The sequence below is a fragment of the Pleurodeles waltl genome, chromosome 9, assembly GCF_031143425.1.
Source record: "Pleurodeles waltl isolate 20211129_DDA chromosome 9, aPleWal1.hap1.20221129, whole genome shotgun sequence".
NCBI lineage: Eukaryota > Metazoa > Chordata > Amphibia > Caudata > Salamandridae > Pleurodeles > Pleurodeles waltl.
The window spans coordinates 317,536,790-317,557,979 of record NC_090448.1 but is presented as its reverse complement, the minus strand read 5'-3'; positions in this window follow the sequence as shown (position 1 = coordinate 317,557,979).

The window sequence follows — 21,190 nt, the reverse complement described above, 5'->3', positions numbered from 1 at the left end:
GCTGTTGTAAAAAGATGACAATTAACTTGTTTAAAATATGCAAGAGCTATTGCAATGCAAATGCTTGTATTTATTTGTTTTTCTGCAAATTCTACTTTTGCAGTATTTGTAGTTCTCAAAATAAGCTTTGCAACGTACGTAAAAGCTTCGAAGCTTGAACAACTTGTAAACAACTTGACAACATTTGGAAAGGAATGACATTACAGCTTACAACTTCACACCTTCCTCCCTTTAAATCTGAAGTTATGTTGTAAGGAGAGAAGGCCAGTTTGCTTCCTGGCAGGACAATGATGACAAAAGATATTGGACTATGAGGTCCTCATGATGATAGACCCTACACTACAAGTAGCCCAGTAAATCGCGATTCCCGAGCAAAAACCTGTTTGCGCAGCGATGGCAATTACAATTATTGCAATCTTTATTGCACCTGGTACAATTACTGGATGTTATAAAGATCACACCTCGGGTTAAAGTTCGGCCAGTCAAACCGGCTGGAATAAAAAATGAAAAAATGCCTGGTATATAATTACCTGGACATTCAAAGTAAAACTTGTAATTGCAGACAGTTATCACAACTGATAAATTCCAGACACATCTGTGATAGCATTTATGGGTGTAATAATGATCAAATCCAGGTCACCTACAATGAGGGTGACATAGTTAGGGGCCTGTGGGGACTTTTGAGATTCGATTGTAATACATGGCTTAGTATAAAACTGGATAATATGAAACAACAAGGTCAAAAATTACAAATCTGACATGCTGTTCAGAGATCTAACAAGGCGCTACATAAACCACATCAGTCATTGCACAAAACAAGGAAAATTGCTGTTTAAATTTTTTAGGGGATCTCTGACCATAAGAGGCTAATAAGCAGCATTCAGTCTGATCAACTCTGTGAACACATATTTAATCTTTCTTGAGTACGAGATTCGAAATATTCACTTCAATGTGAGGAAGAAACAAGAACTTTCGGCATTCAGCTCAAGTGTAGAGCCAGTCAGTCAATCCCACCTCTCAACCTTCTCTGCCATGAGTTGCAAGCACATTTGCAAGGCTATAGGAAAAATAAAAGTCTTAACCCTCACAATTGAGCTTGGTTTGTCATACACTCTTAAAGACCATAAACTTTTGTAGTACCAGACACCACAAAAAGCATAAACTCCTACCCCCAACAAAGCATATTTCTAAATTTGCTAAAGCAAGCAATTTTTATCTCTCTACCAAAAAAAAACAATTGCTGATCCTACAACATCGGGGCTCAATAGATCCAGGTTGAACCTCCCGTTCATATGCAGAATCTTGGAGGATAAGTTCCCACACCAGGTACAGACTACAATAAGATGTTGCATAATAGTCAGGCTTCACACTTGTAAGGGAACAAAAGCTGTAACTGCTAAAATCAGAAAAGATCTGCTTTCCATCCTAACACTCACTAGACTAGAAAGAAATTCTGTTCTTCCTTGCCTACTCTACAGCCTGTGAAACGGTAGCCCACAAAATCCTTTTTGAGCATTTGGAAAAATGTCCAGGGTAAATGGAAGAGCTCTCCAATTGGCCCATTTCTTAATTGTAGACCATAGCCAACAACTCAAAATACGGTCATTATCAATGTTTATGAAACTTATGTGTCTATGGGTGAACATGGTAATTGCAGCAAGATTCACCCTCAGGCTCCCACCCTGCACACATCACCTCACACCTCAAAGAGGTCCACTGGCTCCCTGTACACATAGCCACACTATTCAAAATCCTCTATCGCATGTACAACGCTTTGCACTATCTAGGTCCCTATTACCTCAACAGTTGCATCAATTTCCACTCCCCGTGCAGAAATCTGTGCTCGGCAGCCTCCTGCTCACCCACATGTGCTGCATCTGCAGCATCAGAGCTGGGGGTCAAGACTTCTCATACCTCATACTCAAGGCTTGGAATGACTTCCCTACATCAGAGCTGCCTCCCCAATCCTTGAATTCCACAAGAAACTAAAGGCATCACTCTTTACCCAGACCTCAGATGCATCGAGCTCAGTCCCATCCTTTCGAGCTCTTGAATACACTCCCAGGTGAGATGTGCACTCTACAAATAGTCATAACATAACCCCACCTCTGTTTCTTTTCAACAGTTATACAATACCACTGGTCAGATCATCCCTACCGACATCAGTATACATGTATACAGGTGACATTGAAATTCACCTCCACGTGAATAAACCGTGGAACCAGAAAGTTAGTATAACAACCTTCCTGAAATGAATCCACATTGGGGTGATGGAAAGCTCCCTTGACATGAACAGAAGAAGGACTGCTGTCCGCATAACTGGCACTACCACAAAAGGCATCTCCATTTCGTGTGGAAAACATAATTAGTAGCAGTTCAAGCTCCATTTTGGTCATTAAAGAATCTCAGTTTATGTTTACAAAAAGATTTCTCCTTTGCACACCCTATTGCAGGAGTCAGCAAAACTACCAGACACTGACTAGTGATGCTTAGAAATACCTTCCCCCTTTTCTACTTAAAACTGTTTTGAACTCACCAGGAAAATGATCCTATCTTGGCTTGATTGCTGCATAATTACTCAGGAGTATAAATTATTACAGAGGATTCAAAAGCTAGTAGCCATACTATGCCTAGACCTGAAGAGGCCATATTGCATCGCCTGAACTATCAAGTAATGTCAACCACAGAATTATGTACTAACTACTTGACTTGCTGGCAAACGTTAACACTGCTCTAGTCTCCAACTAGCACACTAAGCAAATCTGCTCAAATCAGATTTACTTGACAGGTAAAATGAAGAAGTACAGTGATGTCTTAGGCTTTCAACTGTGGAATGTACTAAACCTGGGACTAAAAACAAACTAAATTTGGCAAGCACTTTAAAAAAAACATTCCTTCATTTCCAAATGCCACAGGGAGTATCCTTATTCCAAACTAAGGGCTAGGCCTTCTGAAGAATACTGCATTTTCCTCTGCTGCTCATCAAAGAATGTACCATGAAGTGGACATTTAGATCTTATCAATGGTGGCCAACTGCTCACACGAGGGGAGAAGTCCTGAAAACTGAAGTTATGTCTTTCAAAGACCCTCTGCTACAAAGTGGCTTTATAGCATGACAGGCCCCTTTCTAGAATCATGGAACATTTAATTTTGATAAGTGTCTATACACGTTTTTGAGTGTGCAATACTGTATATGTTTATCCAGCTTTATTTGCTTGCACTGTTTCTAGTTACTTCTATTCTATTTTTACAAAGTGTCTCGATTCCTGAGTTTTCGTTGTTTCATTTTAACTTCCCTCTGAAGCCTGTGTCTCTCGGCTTCCATAAACCCCCATTCCCAGAGGCTCAGGGACAGATTTAGAGATATGCAGTGATGGAAATCTACTTGTGAGGGTCACACCGCCTTGATAGACACGGCCATAGCTTTACATTCTTTGAGACAATGTGCACAGGTGGATTGCCATATCTTAAATAGTTTTTGCTTAACTCCCACCTTCAGACAAATTCCCATTTGGGGGGAACTGACACATTTTCGATTCAATATCCTTTGTGCATAGTAAATTCTGGGGGGTTGGTAAATCACCTTATTTGGACATTTCATCCTTTTGATTTATGTAGCGTTTTTCTGTTTTTATTTTATTTTAACGTTAATGGCAATTACACCCTGTAAGAATCCTTCTGCTTCACCAACGGTTTTAAATCTAAACATCGTGGCATGGAGGGGGACGAGGCAGGGAGGGAGGGACGGAGAGAGGGAGAGGTTCATTGGGACAAATGGCCATAAAACATTCTAAAAATCAATAAATACATTCTAAAAATATGCAATTGGCCATAAAACATTCTAAAAATCAATGCATACATTTTAAAAACATTCTAAAAAACGTAAAAACATGCAATAAGATCGATCTAACCTAATCCATTCCTAAAACGTTGCCTAAAAGAGAGCATAAAATGATCAATGCCTACTGCAACGTCCATAAGACATATTTCTACCCTAGAATATATATTTGATATTTTAAGAATAGAGTTGTCAAAAACTTAATATGCGTGGCCCTGTAAAAAATACCATCCACAAGATTGTGATTTTCATCCCGTGCCTCCCAATATTATTTGAGACTACAAAAAAACCAAATGTGGTGCTAAAAAACTAAGGCAGAGCCGACAAAACAATGGCATTTCCCTGGGGTTGTGCCATGTTTTCATAATCTTCAACAGACTTTGATCCGGGGCAAGAGAGAATAAAACACAGAAGGGGAACGGAGGAGGAAGAGAAAGATTGAAAAACGGTGACAAGCGGAGAAAGCAGGGATAGAAAGGAACCTGCAAAAGTGAGCTAAAGGGATAGGGGTGCTTGACGATGGATCAAAGAGGCATAAAGTCGAATTAAGACTATGCAGCCTTGGTATTCAGCACCCCAACCTTCTATTTCTCCAGCCGTGGGTTTCAGTCAAAAATTATGCACTGAACGAGTAAACCAGCACACTGTTTAAATTAAATACTTTTAAATTCACCATGCTTGTCTACCCCAGAATCGACTCCTGAAATTGGGCCGCCCAATAGCTGGCGCCCTGGCTTTTCCTATGCATGCGCGCTCAGTGATGCCCCAGGCCCAACTGCTAGGGTTCCAGGACTGACAGGCCAACTCCCCGGGACACACCGCTGTCACAAAAACCGACAGGTTTAACTAACTTCACAGCAGTAAAAAAAAACAAATCGCGATGCACAGGGGCAAACCTGGATGAGTTGCTGTGGCAACATGATGCACCTATCAGTTTCCATAGCAACCAGCTACTGTTTTTGAATCCATTCGAAGTTGAATTTTTTTACATTTTTATTTTAATGTAATATTCTTCCATTCCCCTTGTTCTTAGTCCCCAGGAGGCCAGACACCTATCCTCCCCCTCTGCTTGCCTCAGGCGCTCAGCGAGATCTCGAGAGAAGAGAGCGTTTTCTGTCAGGCTTTCCAACAAGTCTATAGAACTAAGCCAACTTGGGATTCAAGAAATGTCATCGACACGCATAGCATGCTCCGCACGTGCTCTGCGCGGGCTCTCTTCAATGCTATGAGCTTTATACGGAAGGGAACCATCAGTTCCTTTTTTCCCTATCAAATATTCCCGGCCTAGAAGGGGCCAGTCAGATTGGAAGAGCTGTAACGGTCTTAGGTCATACAACAGTCATATTTTAATTAGAAAGTACTATCTAGAATTTTTGGGGAGCCGTTAAACATTGTTCCTGTTTTCAGTCTCTTAGGCCAAATTCAACAAGCTATTTACATTTAAGATTGTAAATGACTCCAGCCAGCTCCAAAAGGACGCCTGCCCGGTAAAAATGTTTTTATTTCCGCGTACCTTTCTACCACAAGTGACTAGTAAACATTGTGCATGGTTTGGAACTAGGAGAAGTAAGGCGTAGTTTACCTTTTATACGTGTGAACACACATACACAAACTTGTGCGTTTGTTGATAATCACAAACTCTTACGTTTTACATCATCGACGTGATTAGAATTTTACTCCAGTAAAGGGCTGGATCCAATCCCCTGCCAGCAAGAAACATTTTTCCTAATGGAAAAGAAACAAGAAAAATATATGTGTGCTAACAAATTGGGATATGCACAAGTGCATGATTGTAGTCTATATATAACTACCCATTGTGGAAATAGCAGCCGTAATAAAAATAGCGTGACATGCTTAGCGGTGTGTCATAAGTGCAGGTGCTGATGATTAAGTGCGGAGCACCAGAAACCACCAGCTCAAAATAAGTGGTGGCGGGGGGGGCGCTTTGGGGTGTTTGTGTTTAACATGGAAACCAGGGTCAGATAGGCCTTTTATTCGACCAGGCATTTCCCCGGTGGACTGGAGCCCTTGGAGGCCGGTTTACAATGCCAATGGCTGCTCCAGGTCCCTCTGTCACTTTCCCCAGCTTCTGAAGTTAATTGCAGAAGGCACAGGGTGTCTCCATTAGAGAGAGAGCGGGGGGGTGAGGGGGGGTGGTAGGTACAGAGAATGCAACCAAAGATGGAGAAGAGAGAGAGGGAAAGAGGGAGGGAATAGATGAGTGGAAATAGTGAGTCAGGGAAAGGCAATGGAAGGAGCAGAGTATTTTTGCCAATCAATCAAAAAATGTATTAAGCACACTACTCACCCGTTAGGGTCTCAAGGCGCTGGGGGGGGGGAGGGTTGCCGTTTACTGCTCAAAAAGCCATATCTTGAGGTGCTTTCTGAAAGTTAGGAGGTCCTGGGTCTTGCGTAGGTTGGTGGGGAGGGAGTTCCAGGTCTTGGCGGCGAGGTGGGAGAAGGATCTGCCGCCGGAGGTGGTGCGTTGGATGCGGGGGACTGTGGCGAGGGCGAGGTCAGCGGAGCAGAGAAGTCGAGTAGGTGTGTGGAGGTTTACTCGTTCGTTGAGGTAAGCTGGTCCAGTGTCTTGGAGGGATTTGTGAGCGTGGATAAGGACTTTGAAGATGATCCTTTTGCTGATGGGCAGCCAGTGTAGGGATCTGAGGTGAGCGGAGATGTGTTTGTGGCGGGGGAGGTTGAGGATGAGACGTGTGGCTGCGTTCTGGGTACGCTGGAGTTTTTTCTGAAGCTTGGCTGTGGTACAAGCATAGAGGGCGTTGCCGTTGTCCAGTCTGCTGCTGATGAGGGCATGGGTGACCGTTTTTCTTGTTTCCAAGGGAATCCATTTGAAGGTCTTCCGTAGCATGCAAAGGGTGTTGAAGCAGGAGGACGATATGATGTTGATTTGCTGGGCCATGGAGAGAGTTGAGTCTAAGATGATGCCGAGGTTGGGTGTGTGGGTGGTGGGTGTTGGGGGTGATCCGAGGGCGGTAGGCCACCAGGAGTTGTCCTATGCTGTCTTGTTGGGGCCGAAGATGATGATTTCTGTTTTGTTGAAGTTAAGTTTGAGGTGGCTTGCTGTCATCCATTTGGTGATGTCGAGGAGTCCGGCGTGCAGGTTTGTCTTGGCGGTGGAAGGGTTTCTGGTGAGGGAGATGATGGGGTGGGTGTCGTCTGCGTAAGAGATGATGGTGATTCCGTGGGGGCGGAGGATGTTGGCGAGGGGGGCCATGTATATGTTGAAGAGGGTGGGGCTGAGGGAGGATCCTTGGGGGACCCCGCAGATGATCTTGGTGGTTGGAGATCGGAAGGGAGGGAGGCAAACTCTTTGGGTTCTTTCGGCGAGGAAGGAGGTTAGCCAGTCTAGGGCCTTGTGTCGGATTCCTGTGTCAAAAAGGCGTGTGCGGAGGGTTTGGTGGCATACAGTGCGAACGATGTGGAGAGGTCCAGGAGGATGAGAGCGACGGTCTCGCCCTTGTACACTCTGGTTCTGATATCATCTGTGCAGGCTATGAGGGCGGTTTCAGTGCTGTGGTTCTTGCTGAATCCAGACTGGGAGGCGTAGAGTGTGTTGTTTTCCTCTAAGAAGTGAGACAGTTGGGCGTTCACTATCTTCCCAGCAACCTTGGCGGGGAAAGGGAGAAGGGAGATGGGACAGTAGTTCGTGAGGTCTTCCGGGTTTGCTTTGGGTTTTTTGATGAGCGCGTTGACTTCGGTGTGCTTCCAGATGTCTGGGAAGGTTGCGGTGTCGAAGGAGCTGTTGATTACGGCGCGGAGCTGGGAAACGATGATTTGGCTGGCCTTGTTGAAAATGTGGTGGGGCAGGGGTCTGTGGGGGAGCCTGAGTGGAAGGAGTTCATGTTTTTTTCAGTTTCTTCGTCGTTAGTTGGGGTCCAGGTGTGTATTTGGTTGGTGTGGGGGGGCGTTGTGCTGTCGGTCGTGTCGGTGGTGGTGACGGTGGGTGCTGATGCTGTGAAACTGTTGTGTATGTCTACGATTTTGAGGTGAAAGTAGTTGGAGAGGGAGTTGCAAAGGTTTTGGGTGTGAGGGGGGGGTCGATGGTGCTGGATTTGGGTTTGGTGAGCTCTTTGACGATGGCAAAGAGTTTGTTGTTGTTGTGTGAGTTATTGTCTATGCGTTCTTTGTAGAAGGACTGTTTGGTGGTCCGGATGAGTTGGTGGTGTTTGCGTATGGTTGTTTTGAGGGTGGAGAAATTGCTCATTGAGGGTTCTTGGCGCCATGCTTTCTCAATTTTTCGGCATTCACGTTTGGAGGCTTGGAGTTCTGTGGTGAACCAGGGGACGGTCTTGATGGTGCGGGTGTTGTTTCTTTTCAATGGGGTAAGGGAGTCTGGGCAAGTGGTTAACCATTGTGTGAGGTTGTGGGCGGCAGTGTTGGGGTCGTTGGTGATGGGGGTGGGACTTGAGTGATCTTGGCGATCAGGTGTTCTTTGGAGATCTTGTCCCACTTTCGGTAGGATGCGGTGGGTTGTCAGTGGTGGGTGGGGATTTCATGAAGGAGAAATGGACGCAGTGGTGGTCAGTCCAGTGGAGTTCGGTGGTGTGGGTAAAGGTGACGTGGCTGCTGGAGGTGAAAATTGCATCAAGCGTGTGTCCTGCTGAGTGAGTGGGTGAGGTGACCAGTTGCTTGAGTCTGAGGTTCGTGAGGTTGTCCAACAGGGCTGTGGAGTTGCGGTCGTGGGTGCTTTCCAGGTGAAAGATGAGGTCACCAAGGAGTATGTAGTCTGTGGAGGTGAGGGCATGGGAGCTGATAGTATCTGCGATGGAGTCGCAAAATGGGGGGCGGGATCCTGGTGGTCTGTAAATGAGGGTTCCTCTAAGGGTTGTGTTGGCGTTGATGTGTATTAAAAAGTGAAGGTGTTCTGCGCTGTCTAGGGTATCGTTGGTGTTGGTGGAGATTTTGATGGTGTTTTTGTGTATGATGGCGATACCTCCTCCTGGCTTGTTTATGCGGTCTCTACGGGAGATTTTGTAGCCTTCTGGGATGGCTATGGCTATGTCGGGTTCTGATGAGGGGTTCATCCATGTTTCCGTGAGGAAGGTGATGTCAGGGGAGTATGTTGTGATCAGGTCCCAGAGCTTGTGGACGGAGCGTGTGTTAAGGAGTATGCAGTTAAGGTGGTTGCGGGGGTTGTTGTTGTTGTGGTGCGTGTTGGTGTTGTTGTGGTGCGTGTTGGTGTTGTTGGAGTTTGTGTGAGTGCAGGAAAAATGGCATGAGTGGCATATGAATGGTCCATGTGTGTGCTTGGGGTTGGCCTGGGCGCAGGCGGGGTGCTGTCCTGGGTTGAGGACGGGTAGTTTAGTGGAGGAGTCGTGCTGCCTCGGGGGTTCAGAGCAGCGAGGGCCAGGGGGACCGGCGCTAGGCACGGTCCAGGCGCGGCGGGCGCGGATGGGCTTGCCTCTGGTGCGTCAGCGGCACGGCCGCACAGCAGCCGCCATTAAGAAGGGGAGGTGGGAGGGAGGAGCAGCTGGGAGGCGTGAGGGAAGGACCAATGGGGGTGCGAGGGGGCAGGGCCGCAGGGGACGCAGCGGCAGGGATAGGGAGACCGGCAAAAGCCGGCTGGGAAACGGGCGGTGCAAACAACAAGGGCAAAACGAAGAGGAATTCAAAAAGGGCACAGGAGCAACCAAAAACAGTGCAGAAAACGAAAAACGATTTACATGAAACAAAATAACAAAATACAAAATGCAGAGCACAACTAGATATGCCTACCACTAGGCACCAGGGATGAGGCGCAGGCGGGGGCCTGCTGGTGGTGGAGGGCCTCGAACTCTTCCTAGCGCCAGACGGTGGGGTCAGGGGCACGGAAGCAGGCTGGTGGACCCAAGGGCCTCCTGGCCAAAAACAGGTCAGGGGGTCACACAGGGCTCTGCGCAGCGGCCACCATTAAGAAGGGGAGGTGGGAGGGTGGAGCAGCTGGGAGGTGGGAGGGAGGGACCAATAGGGGGGTGAGGGGGAAGGGGCCGCAGGGTACGCAGCGGCAGGGATCGGGAGACTGGCAAGAGCGCGCTGTGAAACGGGCGGTGCAAACAACAAGGGCAAAACTAAGAGGAATTCAAAAAGGGCACAGGAACAACTAAAAACAGTGCAGAAAACGAAAAACAATTTACATGAAACAAAATAACGAAATACAAAATGTAGAGCACAACTAGATATGCCTACCACTAGGCACCAGGGATGAGGCGCAGGCGGGTGCCTGCGGGTGGTGGAGGGCCTTGAACTCTTCCTAGAGGCAGATGGCAGGGTCAGGGGCACGGAGGCAGGCTGGTGGAGCCAAGTGGCCTCCTGGCCAAAAACAAGTCAGGGGGTCACACAGGGCTCCGCACAGCGGATGCCATTAAGAAGGGGCGGTGGGAGGGAGGAGCAGCTGGGAGGCGGGAGGGAAGGACCAATGGGGGCACGAGGGCGGCGGGGCTGCAGGGTATGCAGTGGCAGGGATCGGGAGACCGGCAAGAGCCAGCTGGGAAACGGCAGTGCAAACAACAAGGGCAAAATGAAGAGGAATTAAAAAAGGCCACAGGAGCAACTAAAAACAGTGCAGAAAATGAAAAACGATTTACAGGAAACGAAATAACGAAATACAAAATGCAGAGCACAACTAGATACTCCTATCACTAGGCACCAAGGATGAGGCGCAGGCGGGTGCCTGCGGGTGGTGGAGGGCCTCGAACTCTTCCTAGCGGCAGACGGCAGGGACAGGGGCACGGAGGCAGGCTGGTGGGGCCAAGTGGCCTCCTGGCCAAAAACAGGTCAGGGGTCACACCCAGGGCTGCTTTTGGTTCCACAGTGCAGTCCTGATGGAAACAACGGGGGTAACATTAGCCCCCACAACTCCGGTGGTGTGTGGGGGGTCCTCAGAGCTCCAGGAGACCCCTCAGCACAGCCTGCACTGCACAGGCAGCAGGACTCTGGCCCGATTGCTCCGGACTTGCTCGGAGGTTCTTACATGTACTTTGCAGGAGGGCACCTTCAAGTTTGGTTACGCCACAGGACGACAACACAGCACCTGCTTGGATTCCACAAGAGGGCTATTCTCACAACATGAGTCAAAACTAATTGCTCTCCTGATTCACTACTTTCCCATTGCTTGCCCAGTGCTGAGCGAGTCAGCCACGCAGTTTTCACAGTTTTACCCTCTCAGACACCACTCCTCTTTCACCACTCTCCCATCTCATGATGCAGCACTCCTGCAGGTAGGCACGGTGACTCAATGAGTTGAACACTCTCTGCTGAAACATGCCATGAACTTTAGGTCAATATTTTAAATCCAAGTAAGCCTGACAGCCTTCCATCCAGGGTGGATTGACTGAGTACCATCATCTTGGGTAATTGTGACACCAGTTATCTATAGTTTAGAAACGGCAGAAGGATGGAATGAGGCACCATTTTAAAAACTCTGTTACCACTACTTCACTCATTCTCCTCAGTGCAGCGACAGCCCTATACTTTAGCTTTCCCCAGTAGAAGTGAATCAGCGCATGCTCCTCACATCCCCTCCTTTAGCAGTGGCAATCTGCCTGCAGTGCTGTCCATGGCTGCCACTAGTAGAACATCTCTCTCAATGGGACATAGCTGTCAGCGATGCAGCAGGTGCAGTGGCCCCTGGCCTAGGGTCTTCGGAGACCCTTTGCGCTCCAGTTATGTGTCTATTTTAGTAACAGACCAGCGGATAGAGTGCACACTTTCTTTGCTTGCATCCGGGCCCATGGGATTGTTGCTACGTCACTGCTTCATACCCCCCAGATACCCACACACCCGTCATCCTTTTCAAATAATATTTACAGAGGCACTGAGAATAGGGAGCTGAGGTGGAGGTGATAATACCCGGGGCTCAAATTCCAACACGGACCTGACTAGAGCCAGGCCCAATCTTGTCAGAGGGAGAATTCAGTTTTCACCAGGCGGAGAAGGCCAACAGGTTGTTCGTCACTGGCCTGGGTCTAATCTGCTTACCGACATTAAATGCTTGGAGCAATTGTCCTGTGGACACCTGCACGTTTAGTGTTTAGTACCTCGTCAAGTTTGTGCTCGTAAAATATCACTGCACTTGTACTACTCTAATTTTACTGATTGCTAGTCACTTCCTTGGGAACACTGTTCCTCATGCACCCAGCCCTCCAGAGTGCTGCTTGTGTTTCAATGTTCATTCTCCCACTACTGACCCTTTCTCTTTGGAATCCAGCGCAGAGAGTAGCTTCCATTGGTGCAGTAGGTGCAGTGGCACCGGGACCCAAGCGCCTGAGGGTCCCACTGAACCCTGAATATTGTTGTATTTTATAATTCATACAGTAGCCAGGAAGCCCATTCCCTTTATTTGCTCTACGGCCCATGTTATGCTGGCTACGCTACTGGTCAAGCGCCTATGTGCCAAACGGGAAGGGTTTTGTGCTATGGAAGTGCTGGATTTCATTGAACTGGTGTTTATCCTTCTTCACTGAAAACTAATACACCTCATTTAGAATCTAATAAAGAACTTTACGTATCGCTAGACTGACCGACAGAATACCCTGAACTCACTTTAGTGGACACTGTTGTGGTCGTGGCTAAGGAGAAACAAAGGGGTCTGGGAATGAGAAGAAACTTGTCGAAACACTGCTTCTGTATCATATACCCACGAAGGCCCTTATTCCGAGTTGTCCTTTAATTTCGATGAGGGTGGTAACTACAGTGATCTGCCTCATCCGAATAACGAGATCCACATCACTTTGCGGATATTGGGCCAGATTTAAAAGGCCTTATCGCCAATGGAGCGTCACTTTTAGTGATGCTTCGGTGACGCTATGCACTGTGCTGCATTTAGAAGGTGGTGTTACACCACATTTTGTGGCTTAACGCTACCTTGTAAATACGGCCCCTACACACACAGCACTTTGCATGGAAGGGGCGTGCAATGGGTGTTGCTGTGAGCTTTCCACAGCAACACCCATTGCATTTTGACACTGCTCCAGATTTACAAGTTTTCGTAAACCTGAGGAAGTGCCAAAATAAGTTGTATGATGGAACCACGCATGCCGAAAAAACGCTGTCGGAACAACGACCACATTGTTTCCACTCATGCCTTAACCATGCACGCCTTCACAATGATTTTTCATTGTAAAGGCATGCTTAGTAAAGACATGTGCGGAAACGGCATGCGTAGTTGTCACATACCACCCCCCACTGTAAAAACAGAAGTACCCCAACCCCCCACCCTTTCAAACTACCCTGATAGCCCCCCCACCTTGAGCCCTAAAACCGACCCCACCCCCAAAAATAAGACAACCCAACCCCTAAAAACAAAATTACCCTGACCCTCCCCACCCACCCCTAAAAACAGAAGAACTCTGACCCTCCACCTTTAAAACAACCCCAATACCCCCCACCCACCCTGAGCCCTAAAACCGACCCCAACCCCCAAAAATGAAACTCCCCAACCCCTAAAAACAAAATTACCCCGACTCCCCACCCGCCCCTAAAAATCCGCCCCGTCCGCCCTAAATACAAAATTACCCTAACCCCCCACCCCTGCCCCTAAAAACCCGACCCCTCCACCCGCCCTAAATACAAAATTACCCTGATCCCCACCCCTGAAACCCCACCCCGCCCTAAATAAAAAATGACCCCCACCCACCACCGCTAATAACCCACCACCCACCCGCCCTATATACAAAATTACCCTAACCCCTCACCCCGACCTTAAAAGCCTGACCCCCTACCTGCCCTGAATACAAAATTATCCAAGCCCTGCCCCTAAAAACCCGACCCCCCCACCTACCCGGAACACAAAATTACCCCAACCCCCACTGCACCCCTAAAAACCCGACCCCCGCCCACCCTAAATACAAAATGACCCTGCCTCAACCCTTAAAAACCCACCCCGCCCTAAATACAAAATTACCCGACCCCCCACCCTTAATAACCTGCCCCCCACCTACACTAAATGCAAAACTACCCCTAACCCGGCCCCTAAAATCCCAACTCTCCCACCCACTCTAAATACAAAATTACCCCGACCCCCCACCCAGCCCCTAAAAACAAAATAACTCGACCCCCGACCTAAAACCCATAGTACCGACCCCCCACCCCCGCCCCTTAAAAAAATAATAATAACCTAACCACCTCAACCCCTTCCCCCCCACCCCCACCCTTACAAACTACCCCCAACCCTGCCCCAGCCCCCTTACCTGACTGCGTCCTCTCCCGATGGATCTTCCTTTATCTCTGCCTTAACTTGCATGTGCGTTGTTCAGCACATGTGTGGTTAAGGCAGAGAAAAAGGCCTACGTTTTTCGCTTGTGTGAACAACGCAGGCATGGTTCCAGATGCGTTTTTCTGGATCTTCCCCACCAAAATCTAATGCCACCGCACGGATGGCATTAGCATGGCACAACGAGGAGAAATGCTTTCATTTCTCCTCGTTTGTTGCTCTTTCTATGTGTGCTGCATTCTGCAGCTCACATAGAAAGAGCAAATCGCCATTGAAGATTGTTTTTTATGCAGGAAGGTGTCCCTTCCTGCCCAAAAACAATCTTCCCCGCAGCGCAGCCATTCTTGCACCATGGTGCAAGGGTGGCTGCGTTGGCACTCGGCATCAAAATTAGCACAGGGGGAAACACAGGGGTGCGCTGTATTTGATTAAAGACAGGGCATCTCTTCGTTTTGAAAATGATGGAGCGCGATCATTTTCTTTTAAATCTGGACCATTGTCTTATATCCAGATGCGCCTATAGCTGAAACACAGGGAGGGGAGTGGGGTGATACCACGTATACCAGGTGCAGTACTGCAATTACCGATCTAATTATTTATCAAGGATTGACCAAAAACTAGACAGATTGGCTATATATATATATATATATAAACAGGATAAAATGTAATACTATAATCTTAGGTTCAGACGTATGAAGGCAAAGTAAATAGTTATTGCCTATGTATGAGCAGAGTCTTTTCTCCTTCCAAACTGCCTTTGCCCTTTGTCCTGCCCCAACACTAACACATTATTTGCTATTGGTTGCAGAGAGACAGAGGATTGAACTTTAGCCAGGTACTTTGTTTATTAAGTATGTTTCTTTATGAAATGATTAATTAACTAATTACTTACTTATTTTTGTAGTGAAGTGCAGACATTGCCCAAGAGATATTACCAACGTTAAAAAACACACACAAAAACACCGAAAGAGCACAGTTATAGTTCATCCAATTAACTACTATTTATGCCACTATCCTGCACTGCTTATGACCTCTCATACTACCTTGGAGCATGATGTATTCAATAGCAATTTGAAAAATATTCTTCTTCAAATCTAATGTGTGATGTCATCAATAATATCATTTAACATATCATGTTTGATGTAATATGTGCGGTCATAAGCAGTGCACGATTGGGGTGGAAATTATAGTTAATAGAATAAACTATTACTGGTCTATTTCAGTGTTTTTTGTTTTTTTTTAAACATTAGTTCTTGTCTCATTTCAATACCTAAAAATAAAATAAATGTAACCTTTGTTTTTTTGGGGGAATTTCAGTATTTTTTATTTATATATTAAATTGGTCCACCGACGATCCTTCAGGACCTAACCTCCACTGTGCAAGCCTTTAAGCTATACACAGAGGGGGTGGGCCTTAGGGCCTGGCCTCCAAGTCAGGCCCTTCGTCCAACTCTCTGTTGGTACCCAATACCTGCTGCACACAGTATTTCACCATGCACAGTGTGGGGTGGTGGCATGGCCTGATCCTGTACTCAACGCTCACGAGGTGGCCAACACCTGCTGCACACATACTTTGACATTGCACAGCAGGGGGTTGGCCACTGGGCCCGCACCCAATCTTCTCAGTGCGCTCTTGTACTGGCGCCCAACCATTTCTGCACACAAAGTCTTTCTACTAAAATGTTTACTATTTAAAATTAGGGTGCGCTTAACTGACTGAGTAGATGGGTGGGACGAGTAAACATATTTGAAAAGAGACTGCTGTCTAAAGCAACGGCTACCTTTTTAGCTTTTTTTTTGCACTTCTAAAAATACATAACGTCTCAAATTATTAAAAACCCATACAGCCCCTCACATTTTAAAACACTGGTATCATACCATCATTCACATCTCAATGCTTATTCACGTCTCCTCAGGAAGGCTTTGAATTCAACAGGTTCATTCCATGAAAATGCAGTCCAGGAATGCTTCACTTTCTATATTGAACACAAAATATTAGTGCTCTAGTTGTTCTTTAGGACACTGTGGTGAAGCTGCAGTAGAACACTAGCAAATCAACTGACAGGCTACTGCTGTTAACAGTAAATGTTTAACTCAGAATATCAGACTTTCTTCTCACATGGCAGAGGGAAATAGTGAGAGCTCATGGAAAATATGCTCTCATTTTAGGTTCTGGTGCACCTTATATAATCTCTGTGAGAAAATCATGGGAGAAAAGTGTGTTCTCACAAACATGCTTCATCAAATCCCAGCAGAGGGGCAGTATTTTTCAGAGCGCAAAATCCCTCTAGAACATGCCTCTATTTCTAAAATAAGCATAGTACCGTCAACAAATGATTTATATTGTGACTAAAATCTGTTACCACCCTTCATATATTCAATCCTCAAAAACAGGCTTTCGCTACAATGTATTTAAATAGGTCCATGTCCCCGAGTCCAGTAATGAGTGCCACAATATGTTGTCCATGTTGTAGCCAGACAATTAAGAGCGGTCCTTTGGAATCCCGCAGCTGCCCCGGGAGTCAGGGTGTGCTCACCCTGCCCCCTTATATGTTTTGTTAATTACTTTTCAGGACATATGAACCATGTCTATGAGTCCTGTAATGGCTGCCACAAGATATTGTTCATATTACAGCCAATCCTATTTAAATTGACAAATCAGAGCATATATAGGCACAAACGCACCATAAATATCTCTACCTTTATCTGGTGATTAACCCCTTTATTCCTACTCACGCACTTTTCCAAACACTAATTTCTTGGTAACTACAGAACAGATTTACACCAAATAATGAAAAGCATGTTTCTGAAAAAAAGTTCTAATTTTCTGGCACCTTTTGGTGTAAGTCTGTTCAGCTGTTTTTTTCTGTATCAGAGAATACACTTTCCTATGGGATTATAATGTGAAAACAGTAGTTTGGGACCACCCCCCAAACTGCTTTTTATTTCCATGCACTTGACCAAACTTTCCATGAAGAAGCCAAAGTGGATACACTTTTTGAAAAGTTCAGTACAGACTAGTCGATTTGTGCAGGTTCTTGCTGATGGATTACATGCTCATGGCCTTCTCGTGGAAAGTATGATCAAACTATAGCTACTTTGGTGCTCTCACCACCAGAGTAAAATTATATATTACACAATGGCAGTCATCACTGTGTAGTTATAGTTAGGACCCTGTTACCATAGGAAGAGTGTTTTTTAATTTGCTAATATCCACCTCAGCTCCCTCCTTGAAAATTTTGGGATGACCCATCAAGCTGGGCAGAATGAAAAGGACAGCCCTAAAATGCAATTTCCCCATGTAATTTACATAGGGATTTTTCAACAGTGTTACATCCCAAATGCCTGAATGGAATTATCCCAAAATTGGCAGACAGCTTGATCTTTACACAGAAAGCTTGCTTTCTGTGATTTGGTGTAAATCTGTTCAGTAGTTTTTGAGAAATTAAAAGTTCACAATTTGTGTATATCTATAACGTATAAGGGGGCAGGGTAAGGGTACGCGTACCATGATGCTGTGAACCTTATGGGGGTGTCCCAGAGGGACCCCCATCAATGCTCTGTGGCCATATTTTTTGGGGGGTGGGTGGTGATCCCACAGGTTTCTAGCAGGAACTAGCAAGTCCCACCTGGTTCCACAAGGGCCCATGAGAGGGCAGGGGCACACTGACTCCTGCAAGAATCCTATGGGTTCAGAAAAGCGTATGAGCTTTTGGCCCTGTGGCTAACCCACTCAGGGCACAGCCAAAAGCCATGCGCAGTGGAGGGAGGTGTGTTGGACACCAGCGCGGGGTATCTACCCACAGGAGGTTGGGTGCTCACAAGTGATTTTCAAGTAACTAGAACTCGTCCCCTAAAGTATCTATAACTCATGCCCTCACTATGCACCGCTCCTACCCTTACATATTACATCACTCATGACATGTTCAATTACTGTATTGACAACATCCCTAATGACATTTGAAATGACATAATTGATGACAACACTATGCATGTCAGGGTGAGATCTATAGTTACTTTAGGGCATGAGTTATAGTTACTTGAAATAACTATAACTGGTGTTAGCATGCACACGTGTGTCTCCACAATTTATCTAAGCCTTGCACAACCCTGAATTCGCCTTGCACAACCCTGAATTCATACTGGCTATCAGTGTAAATACTCCTGAGTCTTCTGAAATGCAGCAAACTTTGGTAAGGGCTATTAGTTCAATTACTGGTGCAAAGGTTAAATGGCACAGGTAGGACGCTTCTACAATCCCGTACAGGGTACAAACCTCATACGCAGCTCTCAAAGTGCCACATCAGACTCTCAAAGAAGACACATCAACAAACATGGTGTGGTCAGATTCAAGAAGTGGGACATCCAGTATATCTGGTCTTGGCTATCTGCATAACTTGGTGGCACTTATACATTTATAGTCAAACTTGGTTTCCTCACCTTTGTTTACGGTAGGCAATAAAGAAGCAGGATTTCGAGTATTACACATTGTTAGGGAAATATTGTCTGCAGCCAAAATAGTTCTTTCATAGAGGGTTAAGCAGCTGTTGGTCAAATTCTGGGCACATATGTGAGTCATGAGAATTTTAATGAGTGGCGCACCATAACAATGAGCAGGTTACCCATTAAAATGTCTTCTGTTTGCTGAATGCTTAGATTGACTGCTGCAACCTCTTTGAGACAACCAGGGAATGCTGTGGCTACTGGTTTAAGAGTTGCACAAAAATAGGCAAGGTGTTTGGCCTCTCCATGGGTCTGTGTCAACACAGATAAAACACGCCCATCGCGTTAATGTCAAAAGAGCATGAACTACTTGGTGTAGTCTTGCATACCAAGTGCGGGTACGCTGCAAAGGACATTTTTGAACTCTTGGTACTGGGTCATTGACATCAGTATGCATTAGTAAAGGCTTCAGCATGAGGAAAACATTTGGGATCCATTGTCGATAATAGCCAACCATTCCCAAGAAGAACGTTTCGAATTCTCTCTGTGTGGCGGAGAATTTCATTTTTAAGAACAGTCTCAATGCGCTCATGGGAGACTCTTCTGATTGCCTTCTCAATTTGATGTCCCAGACTCTTAACATTCTTTTGACAGTACTTTTCGGGGGAAACCGTATATCCATTCTCAATGACGTGGTTGAGTAGGGTGAAAGTGTCCTGCCTACAGGCTTCTTTTGTCATTGATGCAACAAGTGGATCATCGATGTAGTGGACTAGGGCTGAACTGCATGGTAACTGTAAAGTCTCTAAATTCTTCTTGAATATTGTATTGAAATAGGAGGAGCTCTATGTATACCCCTCAGGAGCACAACACTGCACAAGAGTATTCTCATGGAATCTTAATGCAAAGAGACATTGACTTTCATCATAAAGGGGAACAGAAAAGAATGTCTTACATAAGTCAATGACCGTGAACCATTCCATTTCTGGAAGAATTTGGAACAGAATTACAGTATAGCATTGAACAACTGTTTGGTTTATTTTTCTTAAATCTTGATCGATCGTTCACTTTTTATTTGCTTTTTGCAAAGCCATAAATGGAGAACTGTATGGACTCCCAATGACCTTATTCAAATCTCCCTGTTCTAGCATAGTTTCAATAAAGGGTTATTGCTGCAACACTTTCTGGGGCATTTTTGTGGGAAGGGCTGCGTGGGACCTAAGGGTTATCTTTAGGAGTTTACTTAATTAACACAATCTCATTCCCTGTGAAATTCCATACATCTCCTCTGACCGAATCCTTTAGATTTGAATGTAAGTCCTCCTTCCTCCTTCATTGGCCCTGCTTAGATTCATCAGAACTCCCAAACATTATGGGAAGAGTGGCAGTTTGAGGTGTGAATGGGTTATGTGAAGTTCTCTCACTGGGTGTTAAACGAGGATTTCCAAAATGTATCTGTATGGGCACAAGGGGGTTTTGTGGTAGACCTGGTTTCTGGATTGTTGTATTCATCATATGGAGTCTAGGGACAGGAAAAGCTCTTCTGATGCTTGAGCATCAATCATAGCTCGGTTGGAAATGTATTGGCATTCCATATTCCAGTGGCTGACCTTGTTGCAAATGTGACAAGGAGTTACCTTCAAAGCACTTATGCTGTTTTCTGACATACCCCACCCCCCCATTCTTTTCCGATTACTTGGACATTTCCTCCATAAGACATGGAGACACCCTGCATGTTTAGCCCTACTATGGGGTCAGGTCTCACTTTGGAGAAGGCATTTTTTACACATTTTCACTTCCGTTCTGTATTAAATGAATCTATGCTACAGTGATTATTTTCTGTTCTGCAATATTATGCATACTGCAGTATTTAGGCTACAGGCTTGCTTTGGCAGAATGAGACAACCTTGTACAATCTGATTGCTAATTTAAGGTCATAACCCTTGCGCCAAGGAGGCAATAAACCCTTGCAGGTTGTCTCCGAGGGGGTCATTCAGGCCACTATGCTCCCTGTTTACTTGCATTAATCTCTCAAAATATACATGTACTGATTCTATGGGCTTCTGAGATTTTCAGAAAATCTGAGGCTAATTTGTTTCCTTTTGAGGATCCGCAGTCTTAAGGTATGCATTGACTGTGTCATATTTGGTTTTGACCAATGGTGGTGGGGCATTTGATTTGCTACTCTAGGGGTTCTTCTGTCAGCCAATCCACAACTCTCTTACATCCGGTCGACAGATTCTTTGGGACCCCCGCTTTGAAAAAAACCTCCAAATCCACCCACAGAACCTTCAAAAGCATCACTATCCGCTCTATCTGAGTGTACCATTTGTCAGGATTTTCCCTCAAGCTCAGGATGTATTTGTGAAAAGGAAGAGGTCTGTTCGAGAGCAGGGGACATGTACATATACTCCTCCCTGGACCTCCCTCAATGGGTACTCCTTTATCACCCCCTTAGTGACTTCTCCCTCCACATCCCCTATGGATTATTTCTCCGTTTTTACCATCAACCTTTCCTTCTTATACCACAACTCACTGAATGTCTCCACATTTCTCCACTCCCTGATACTCTCAATCAGTTCTCTCACTCATCATCCTGATGTTTTTCTGCAATTTCTTCCTTTGCGTTAGATCACATTCATCCACCTCTCTTTACATTTTCGCATATGCTTCTTGTTCCTCCCGTGCAGCCTCTTTACTCA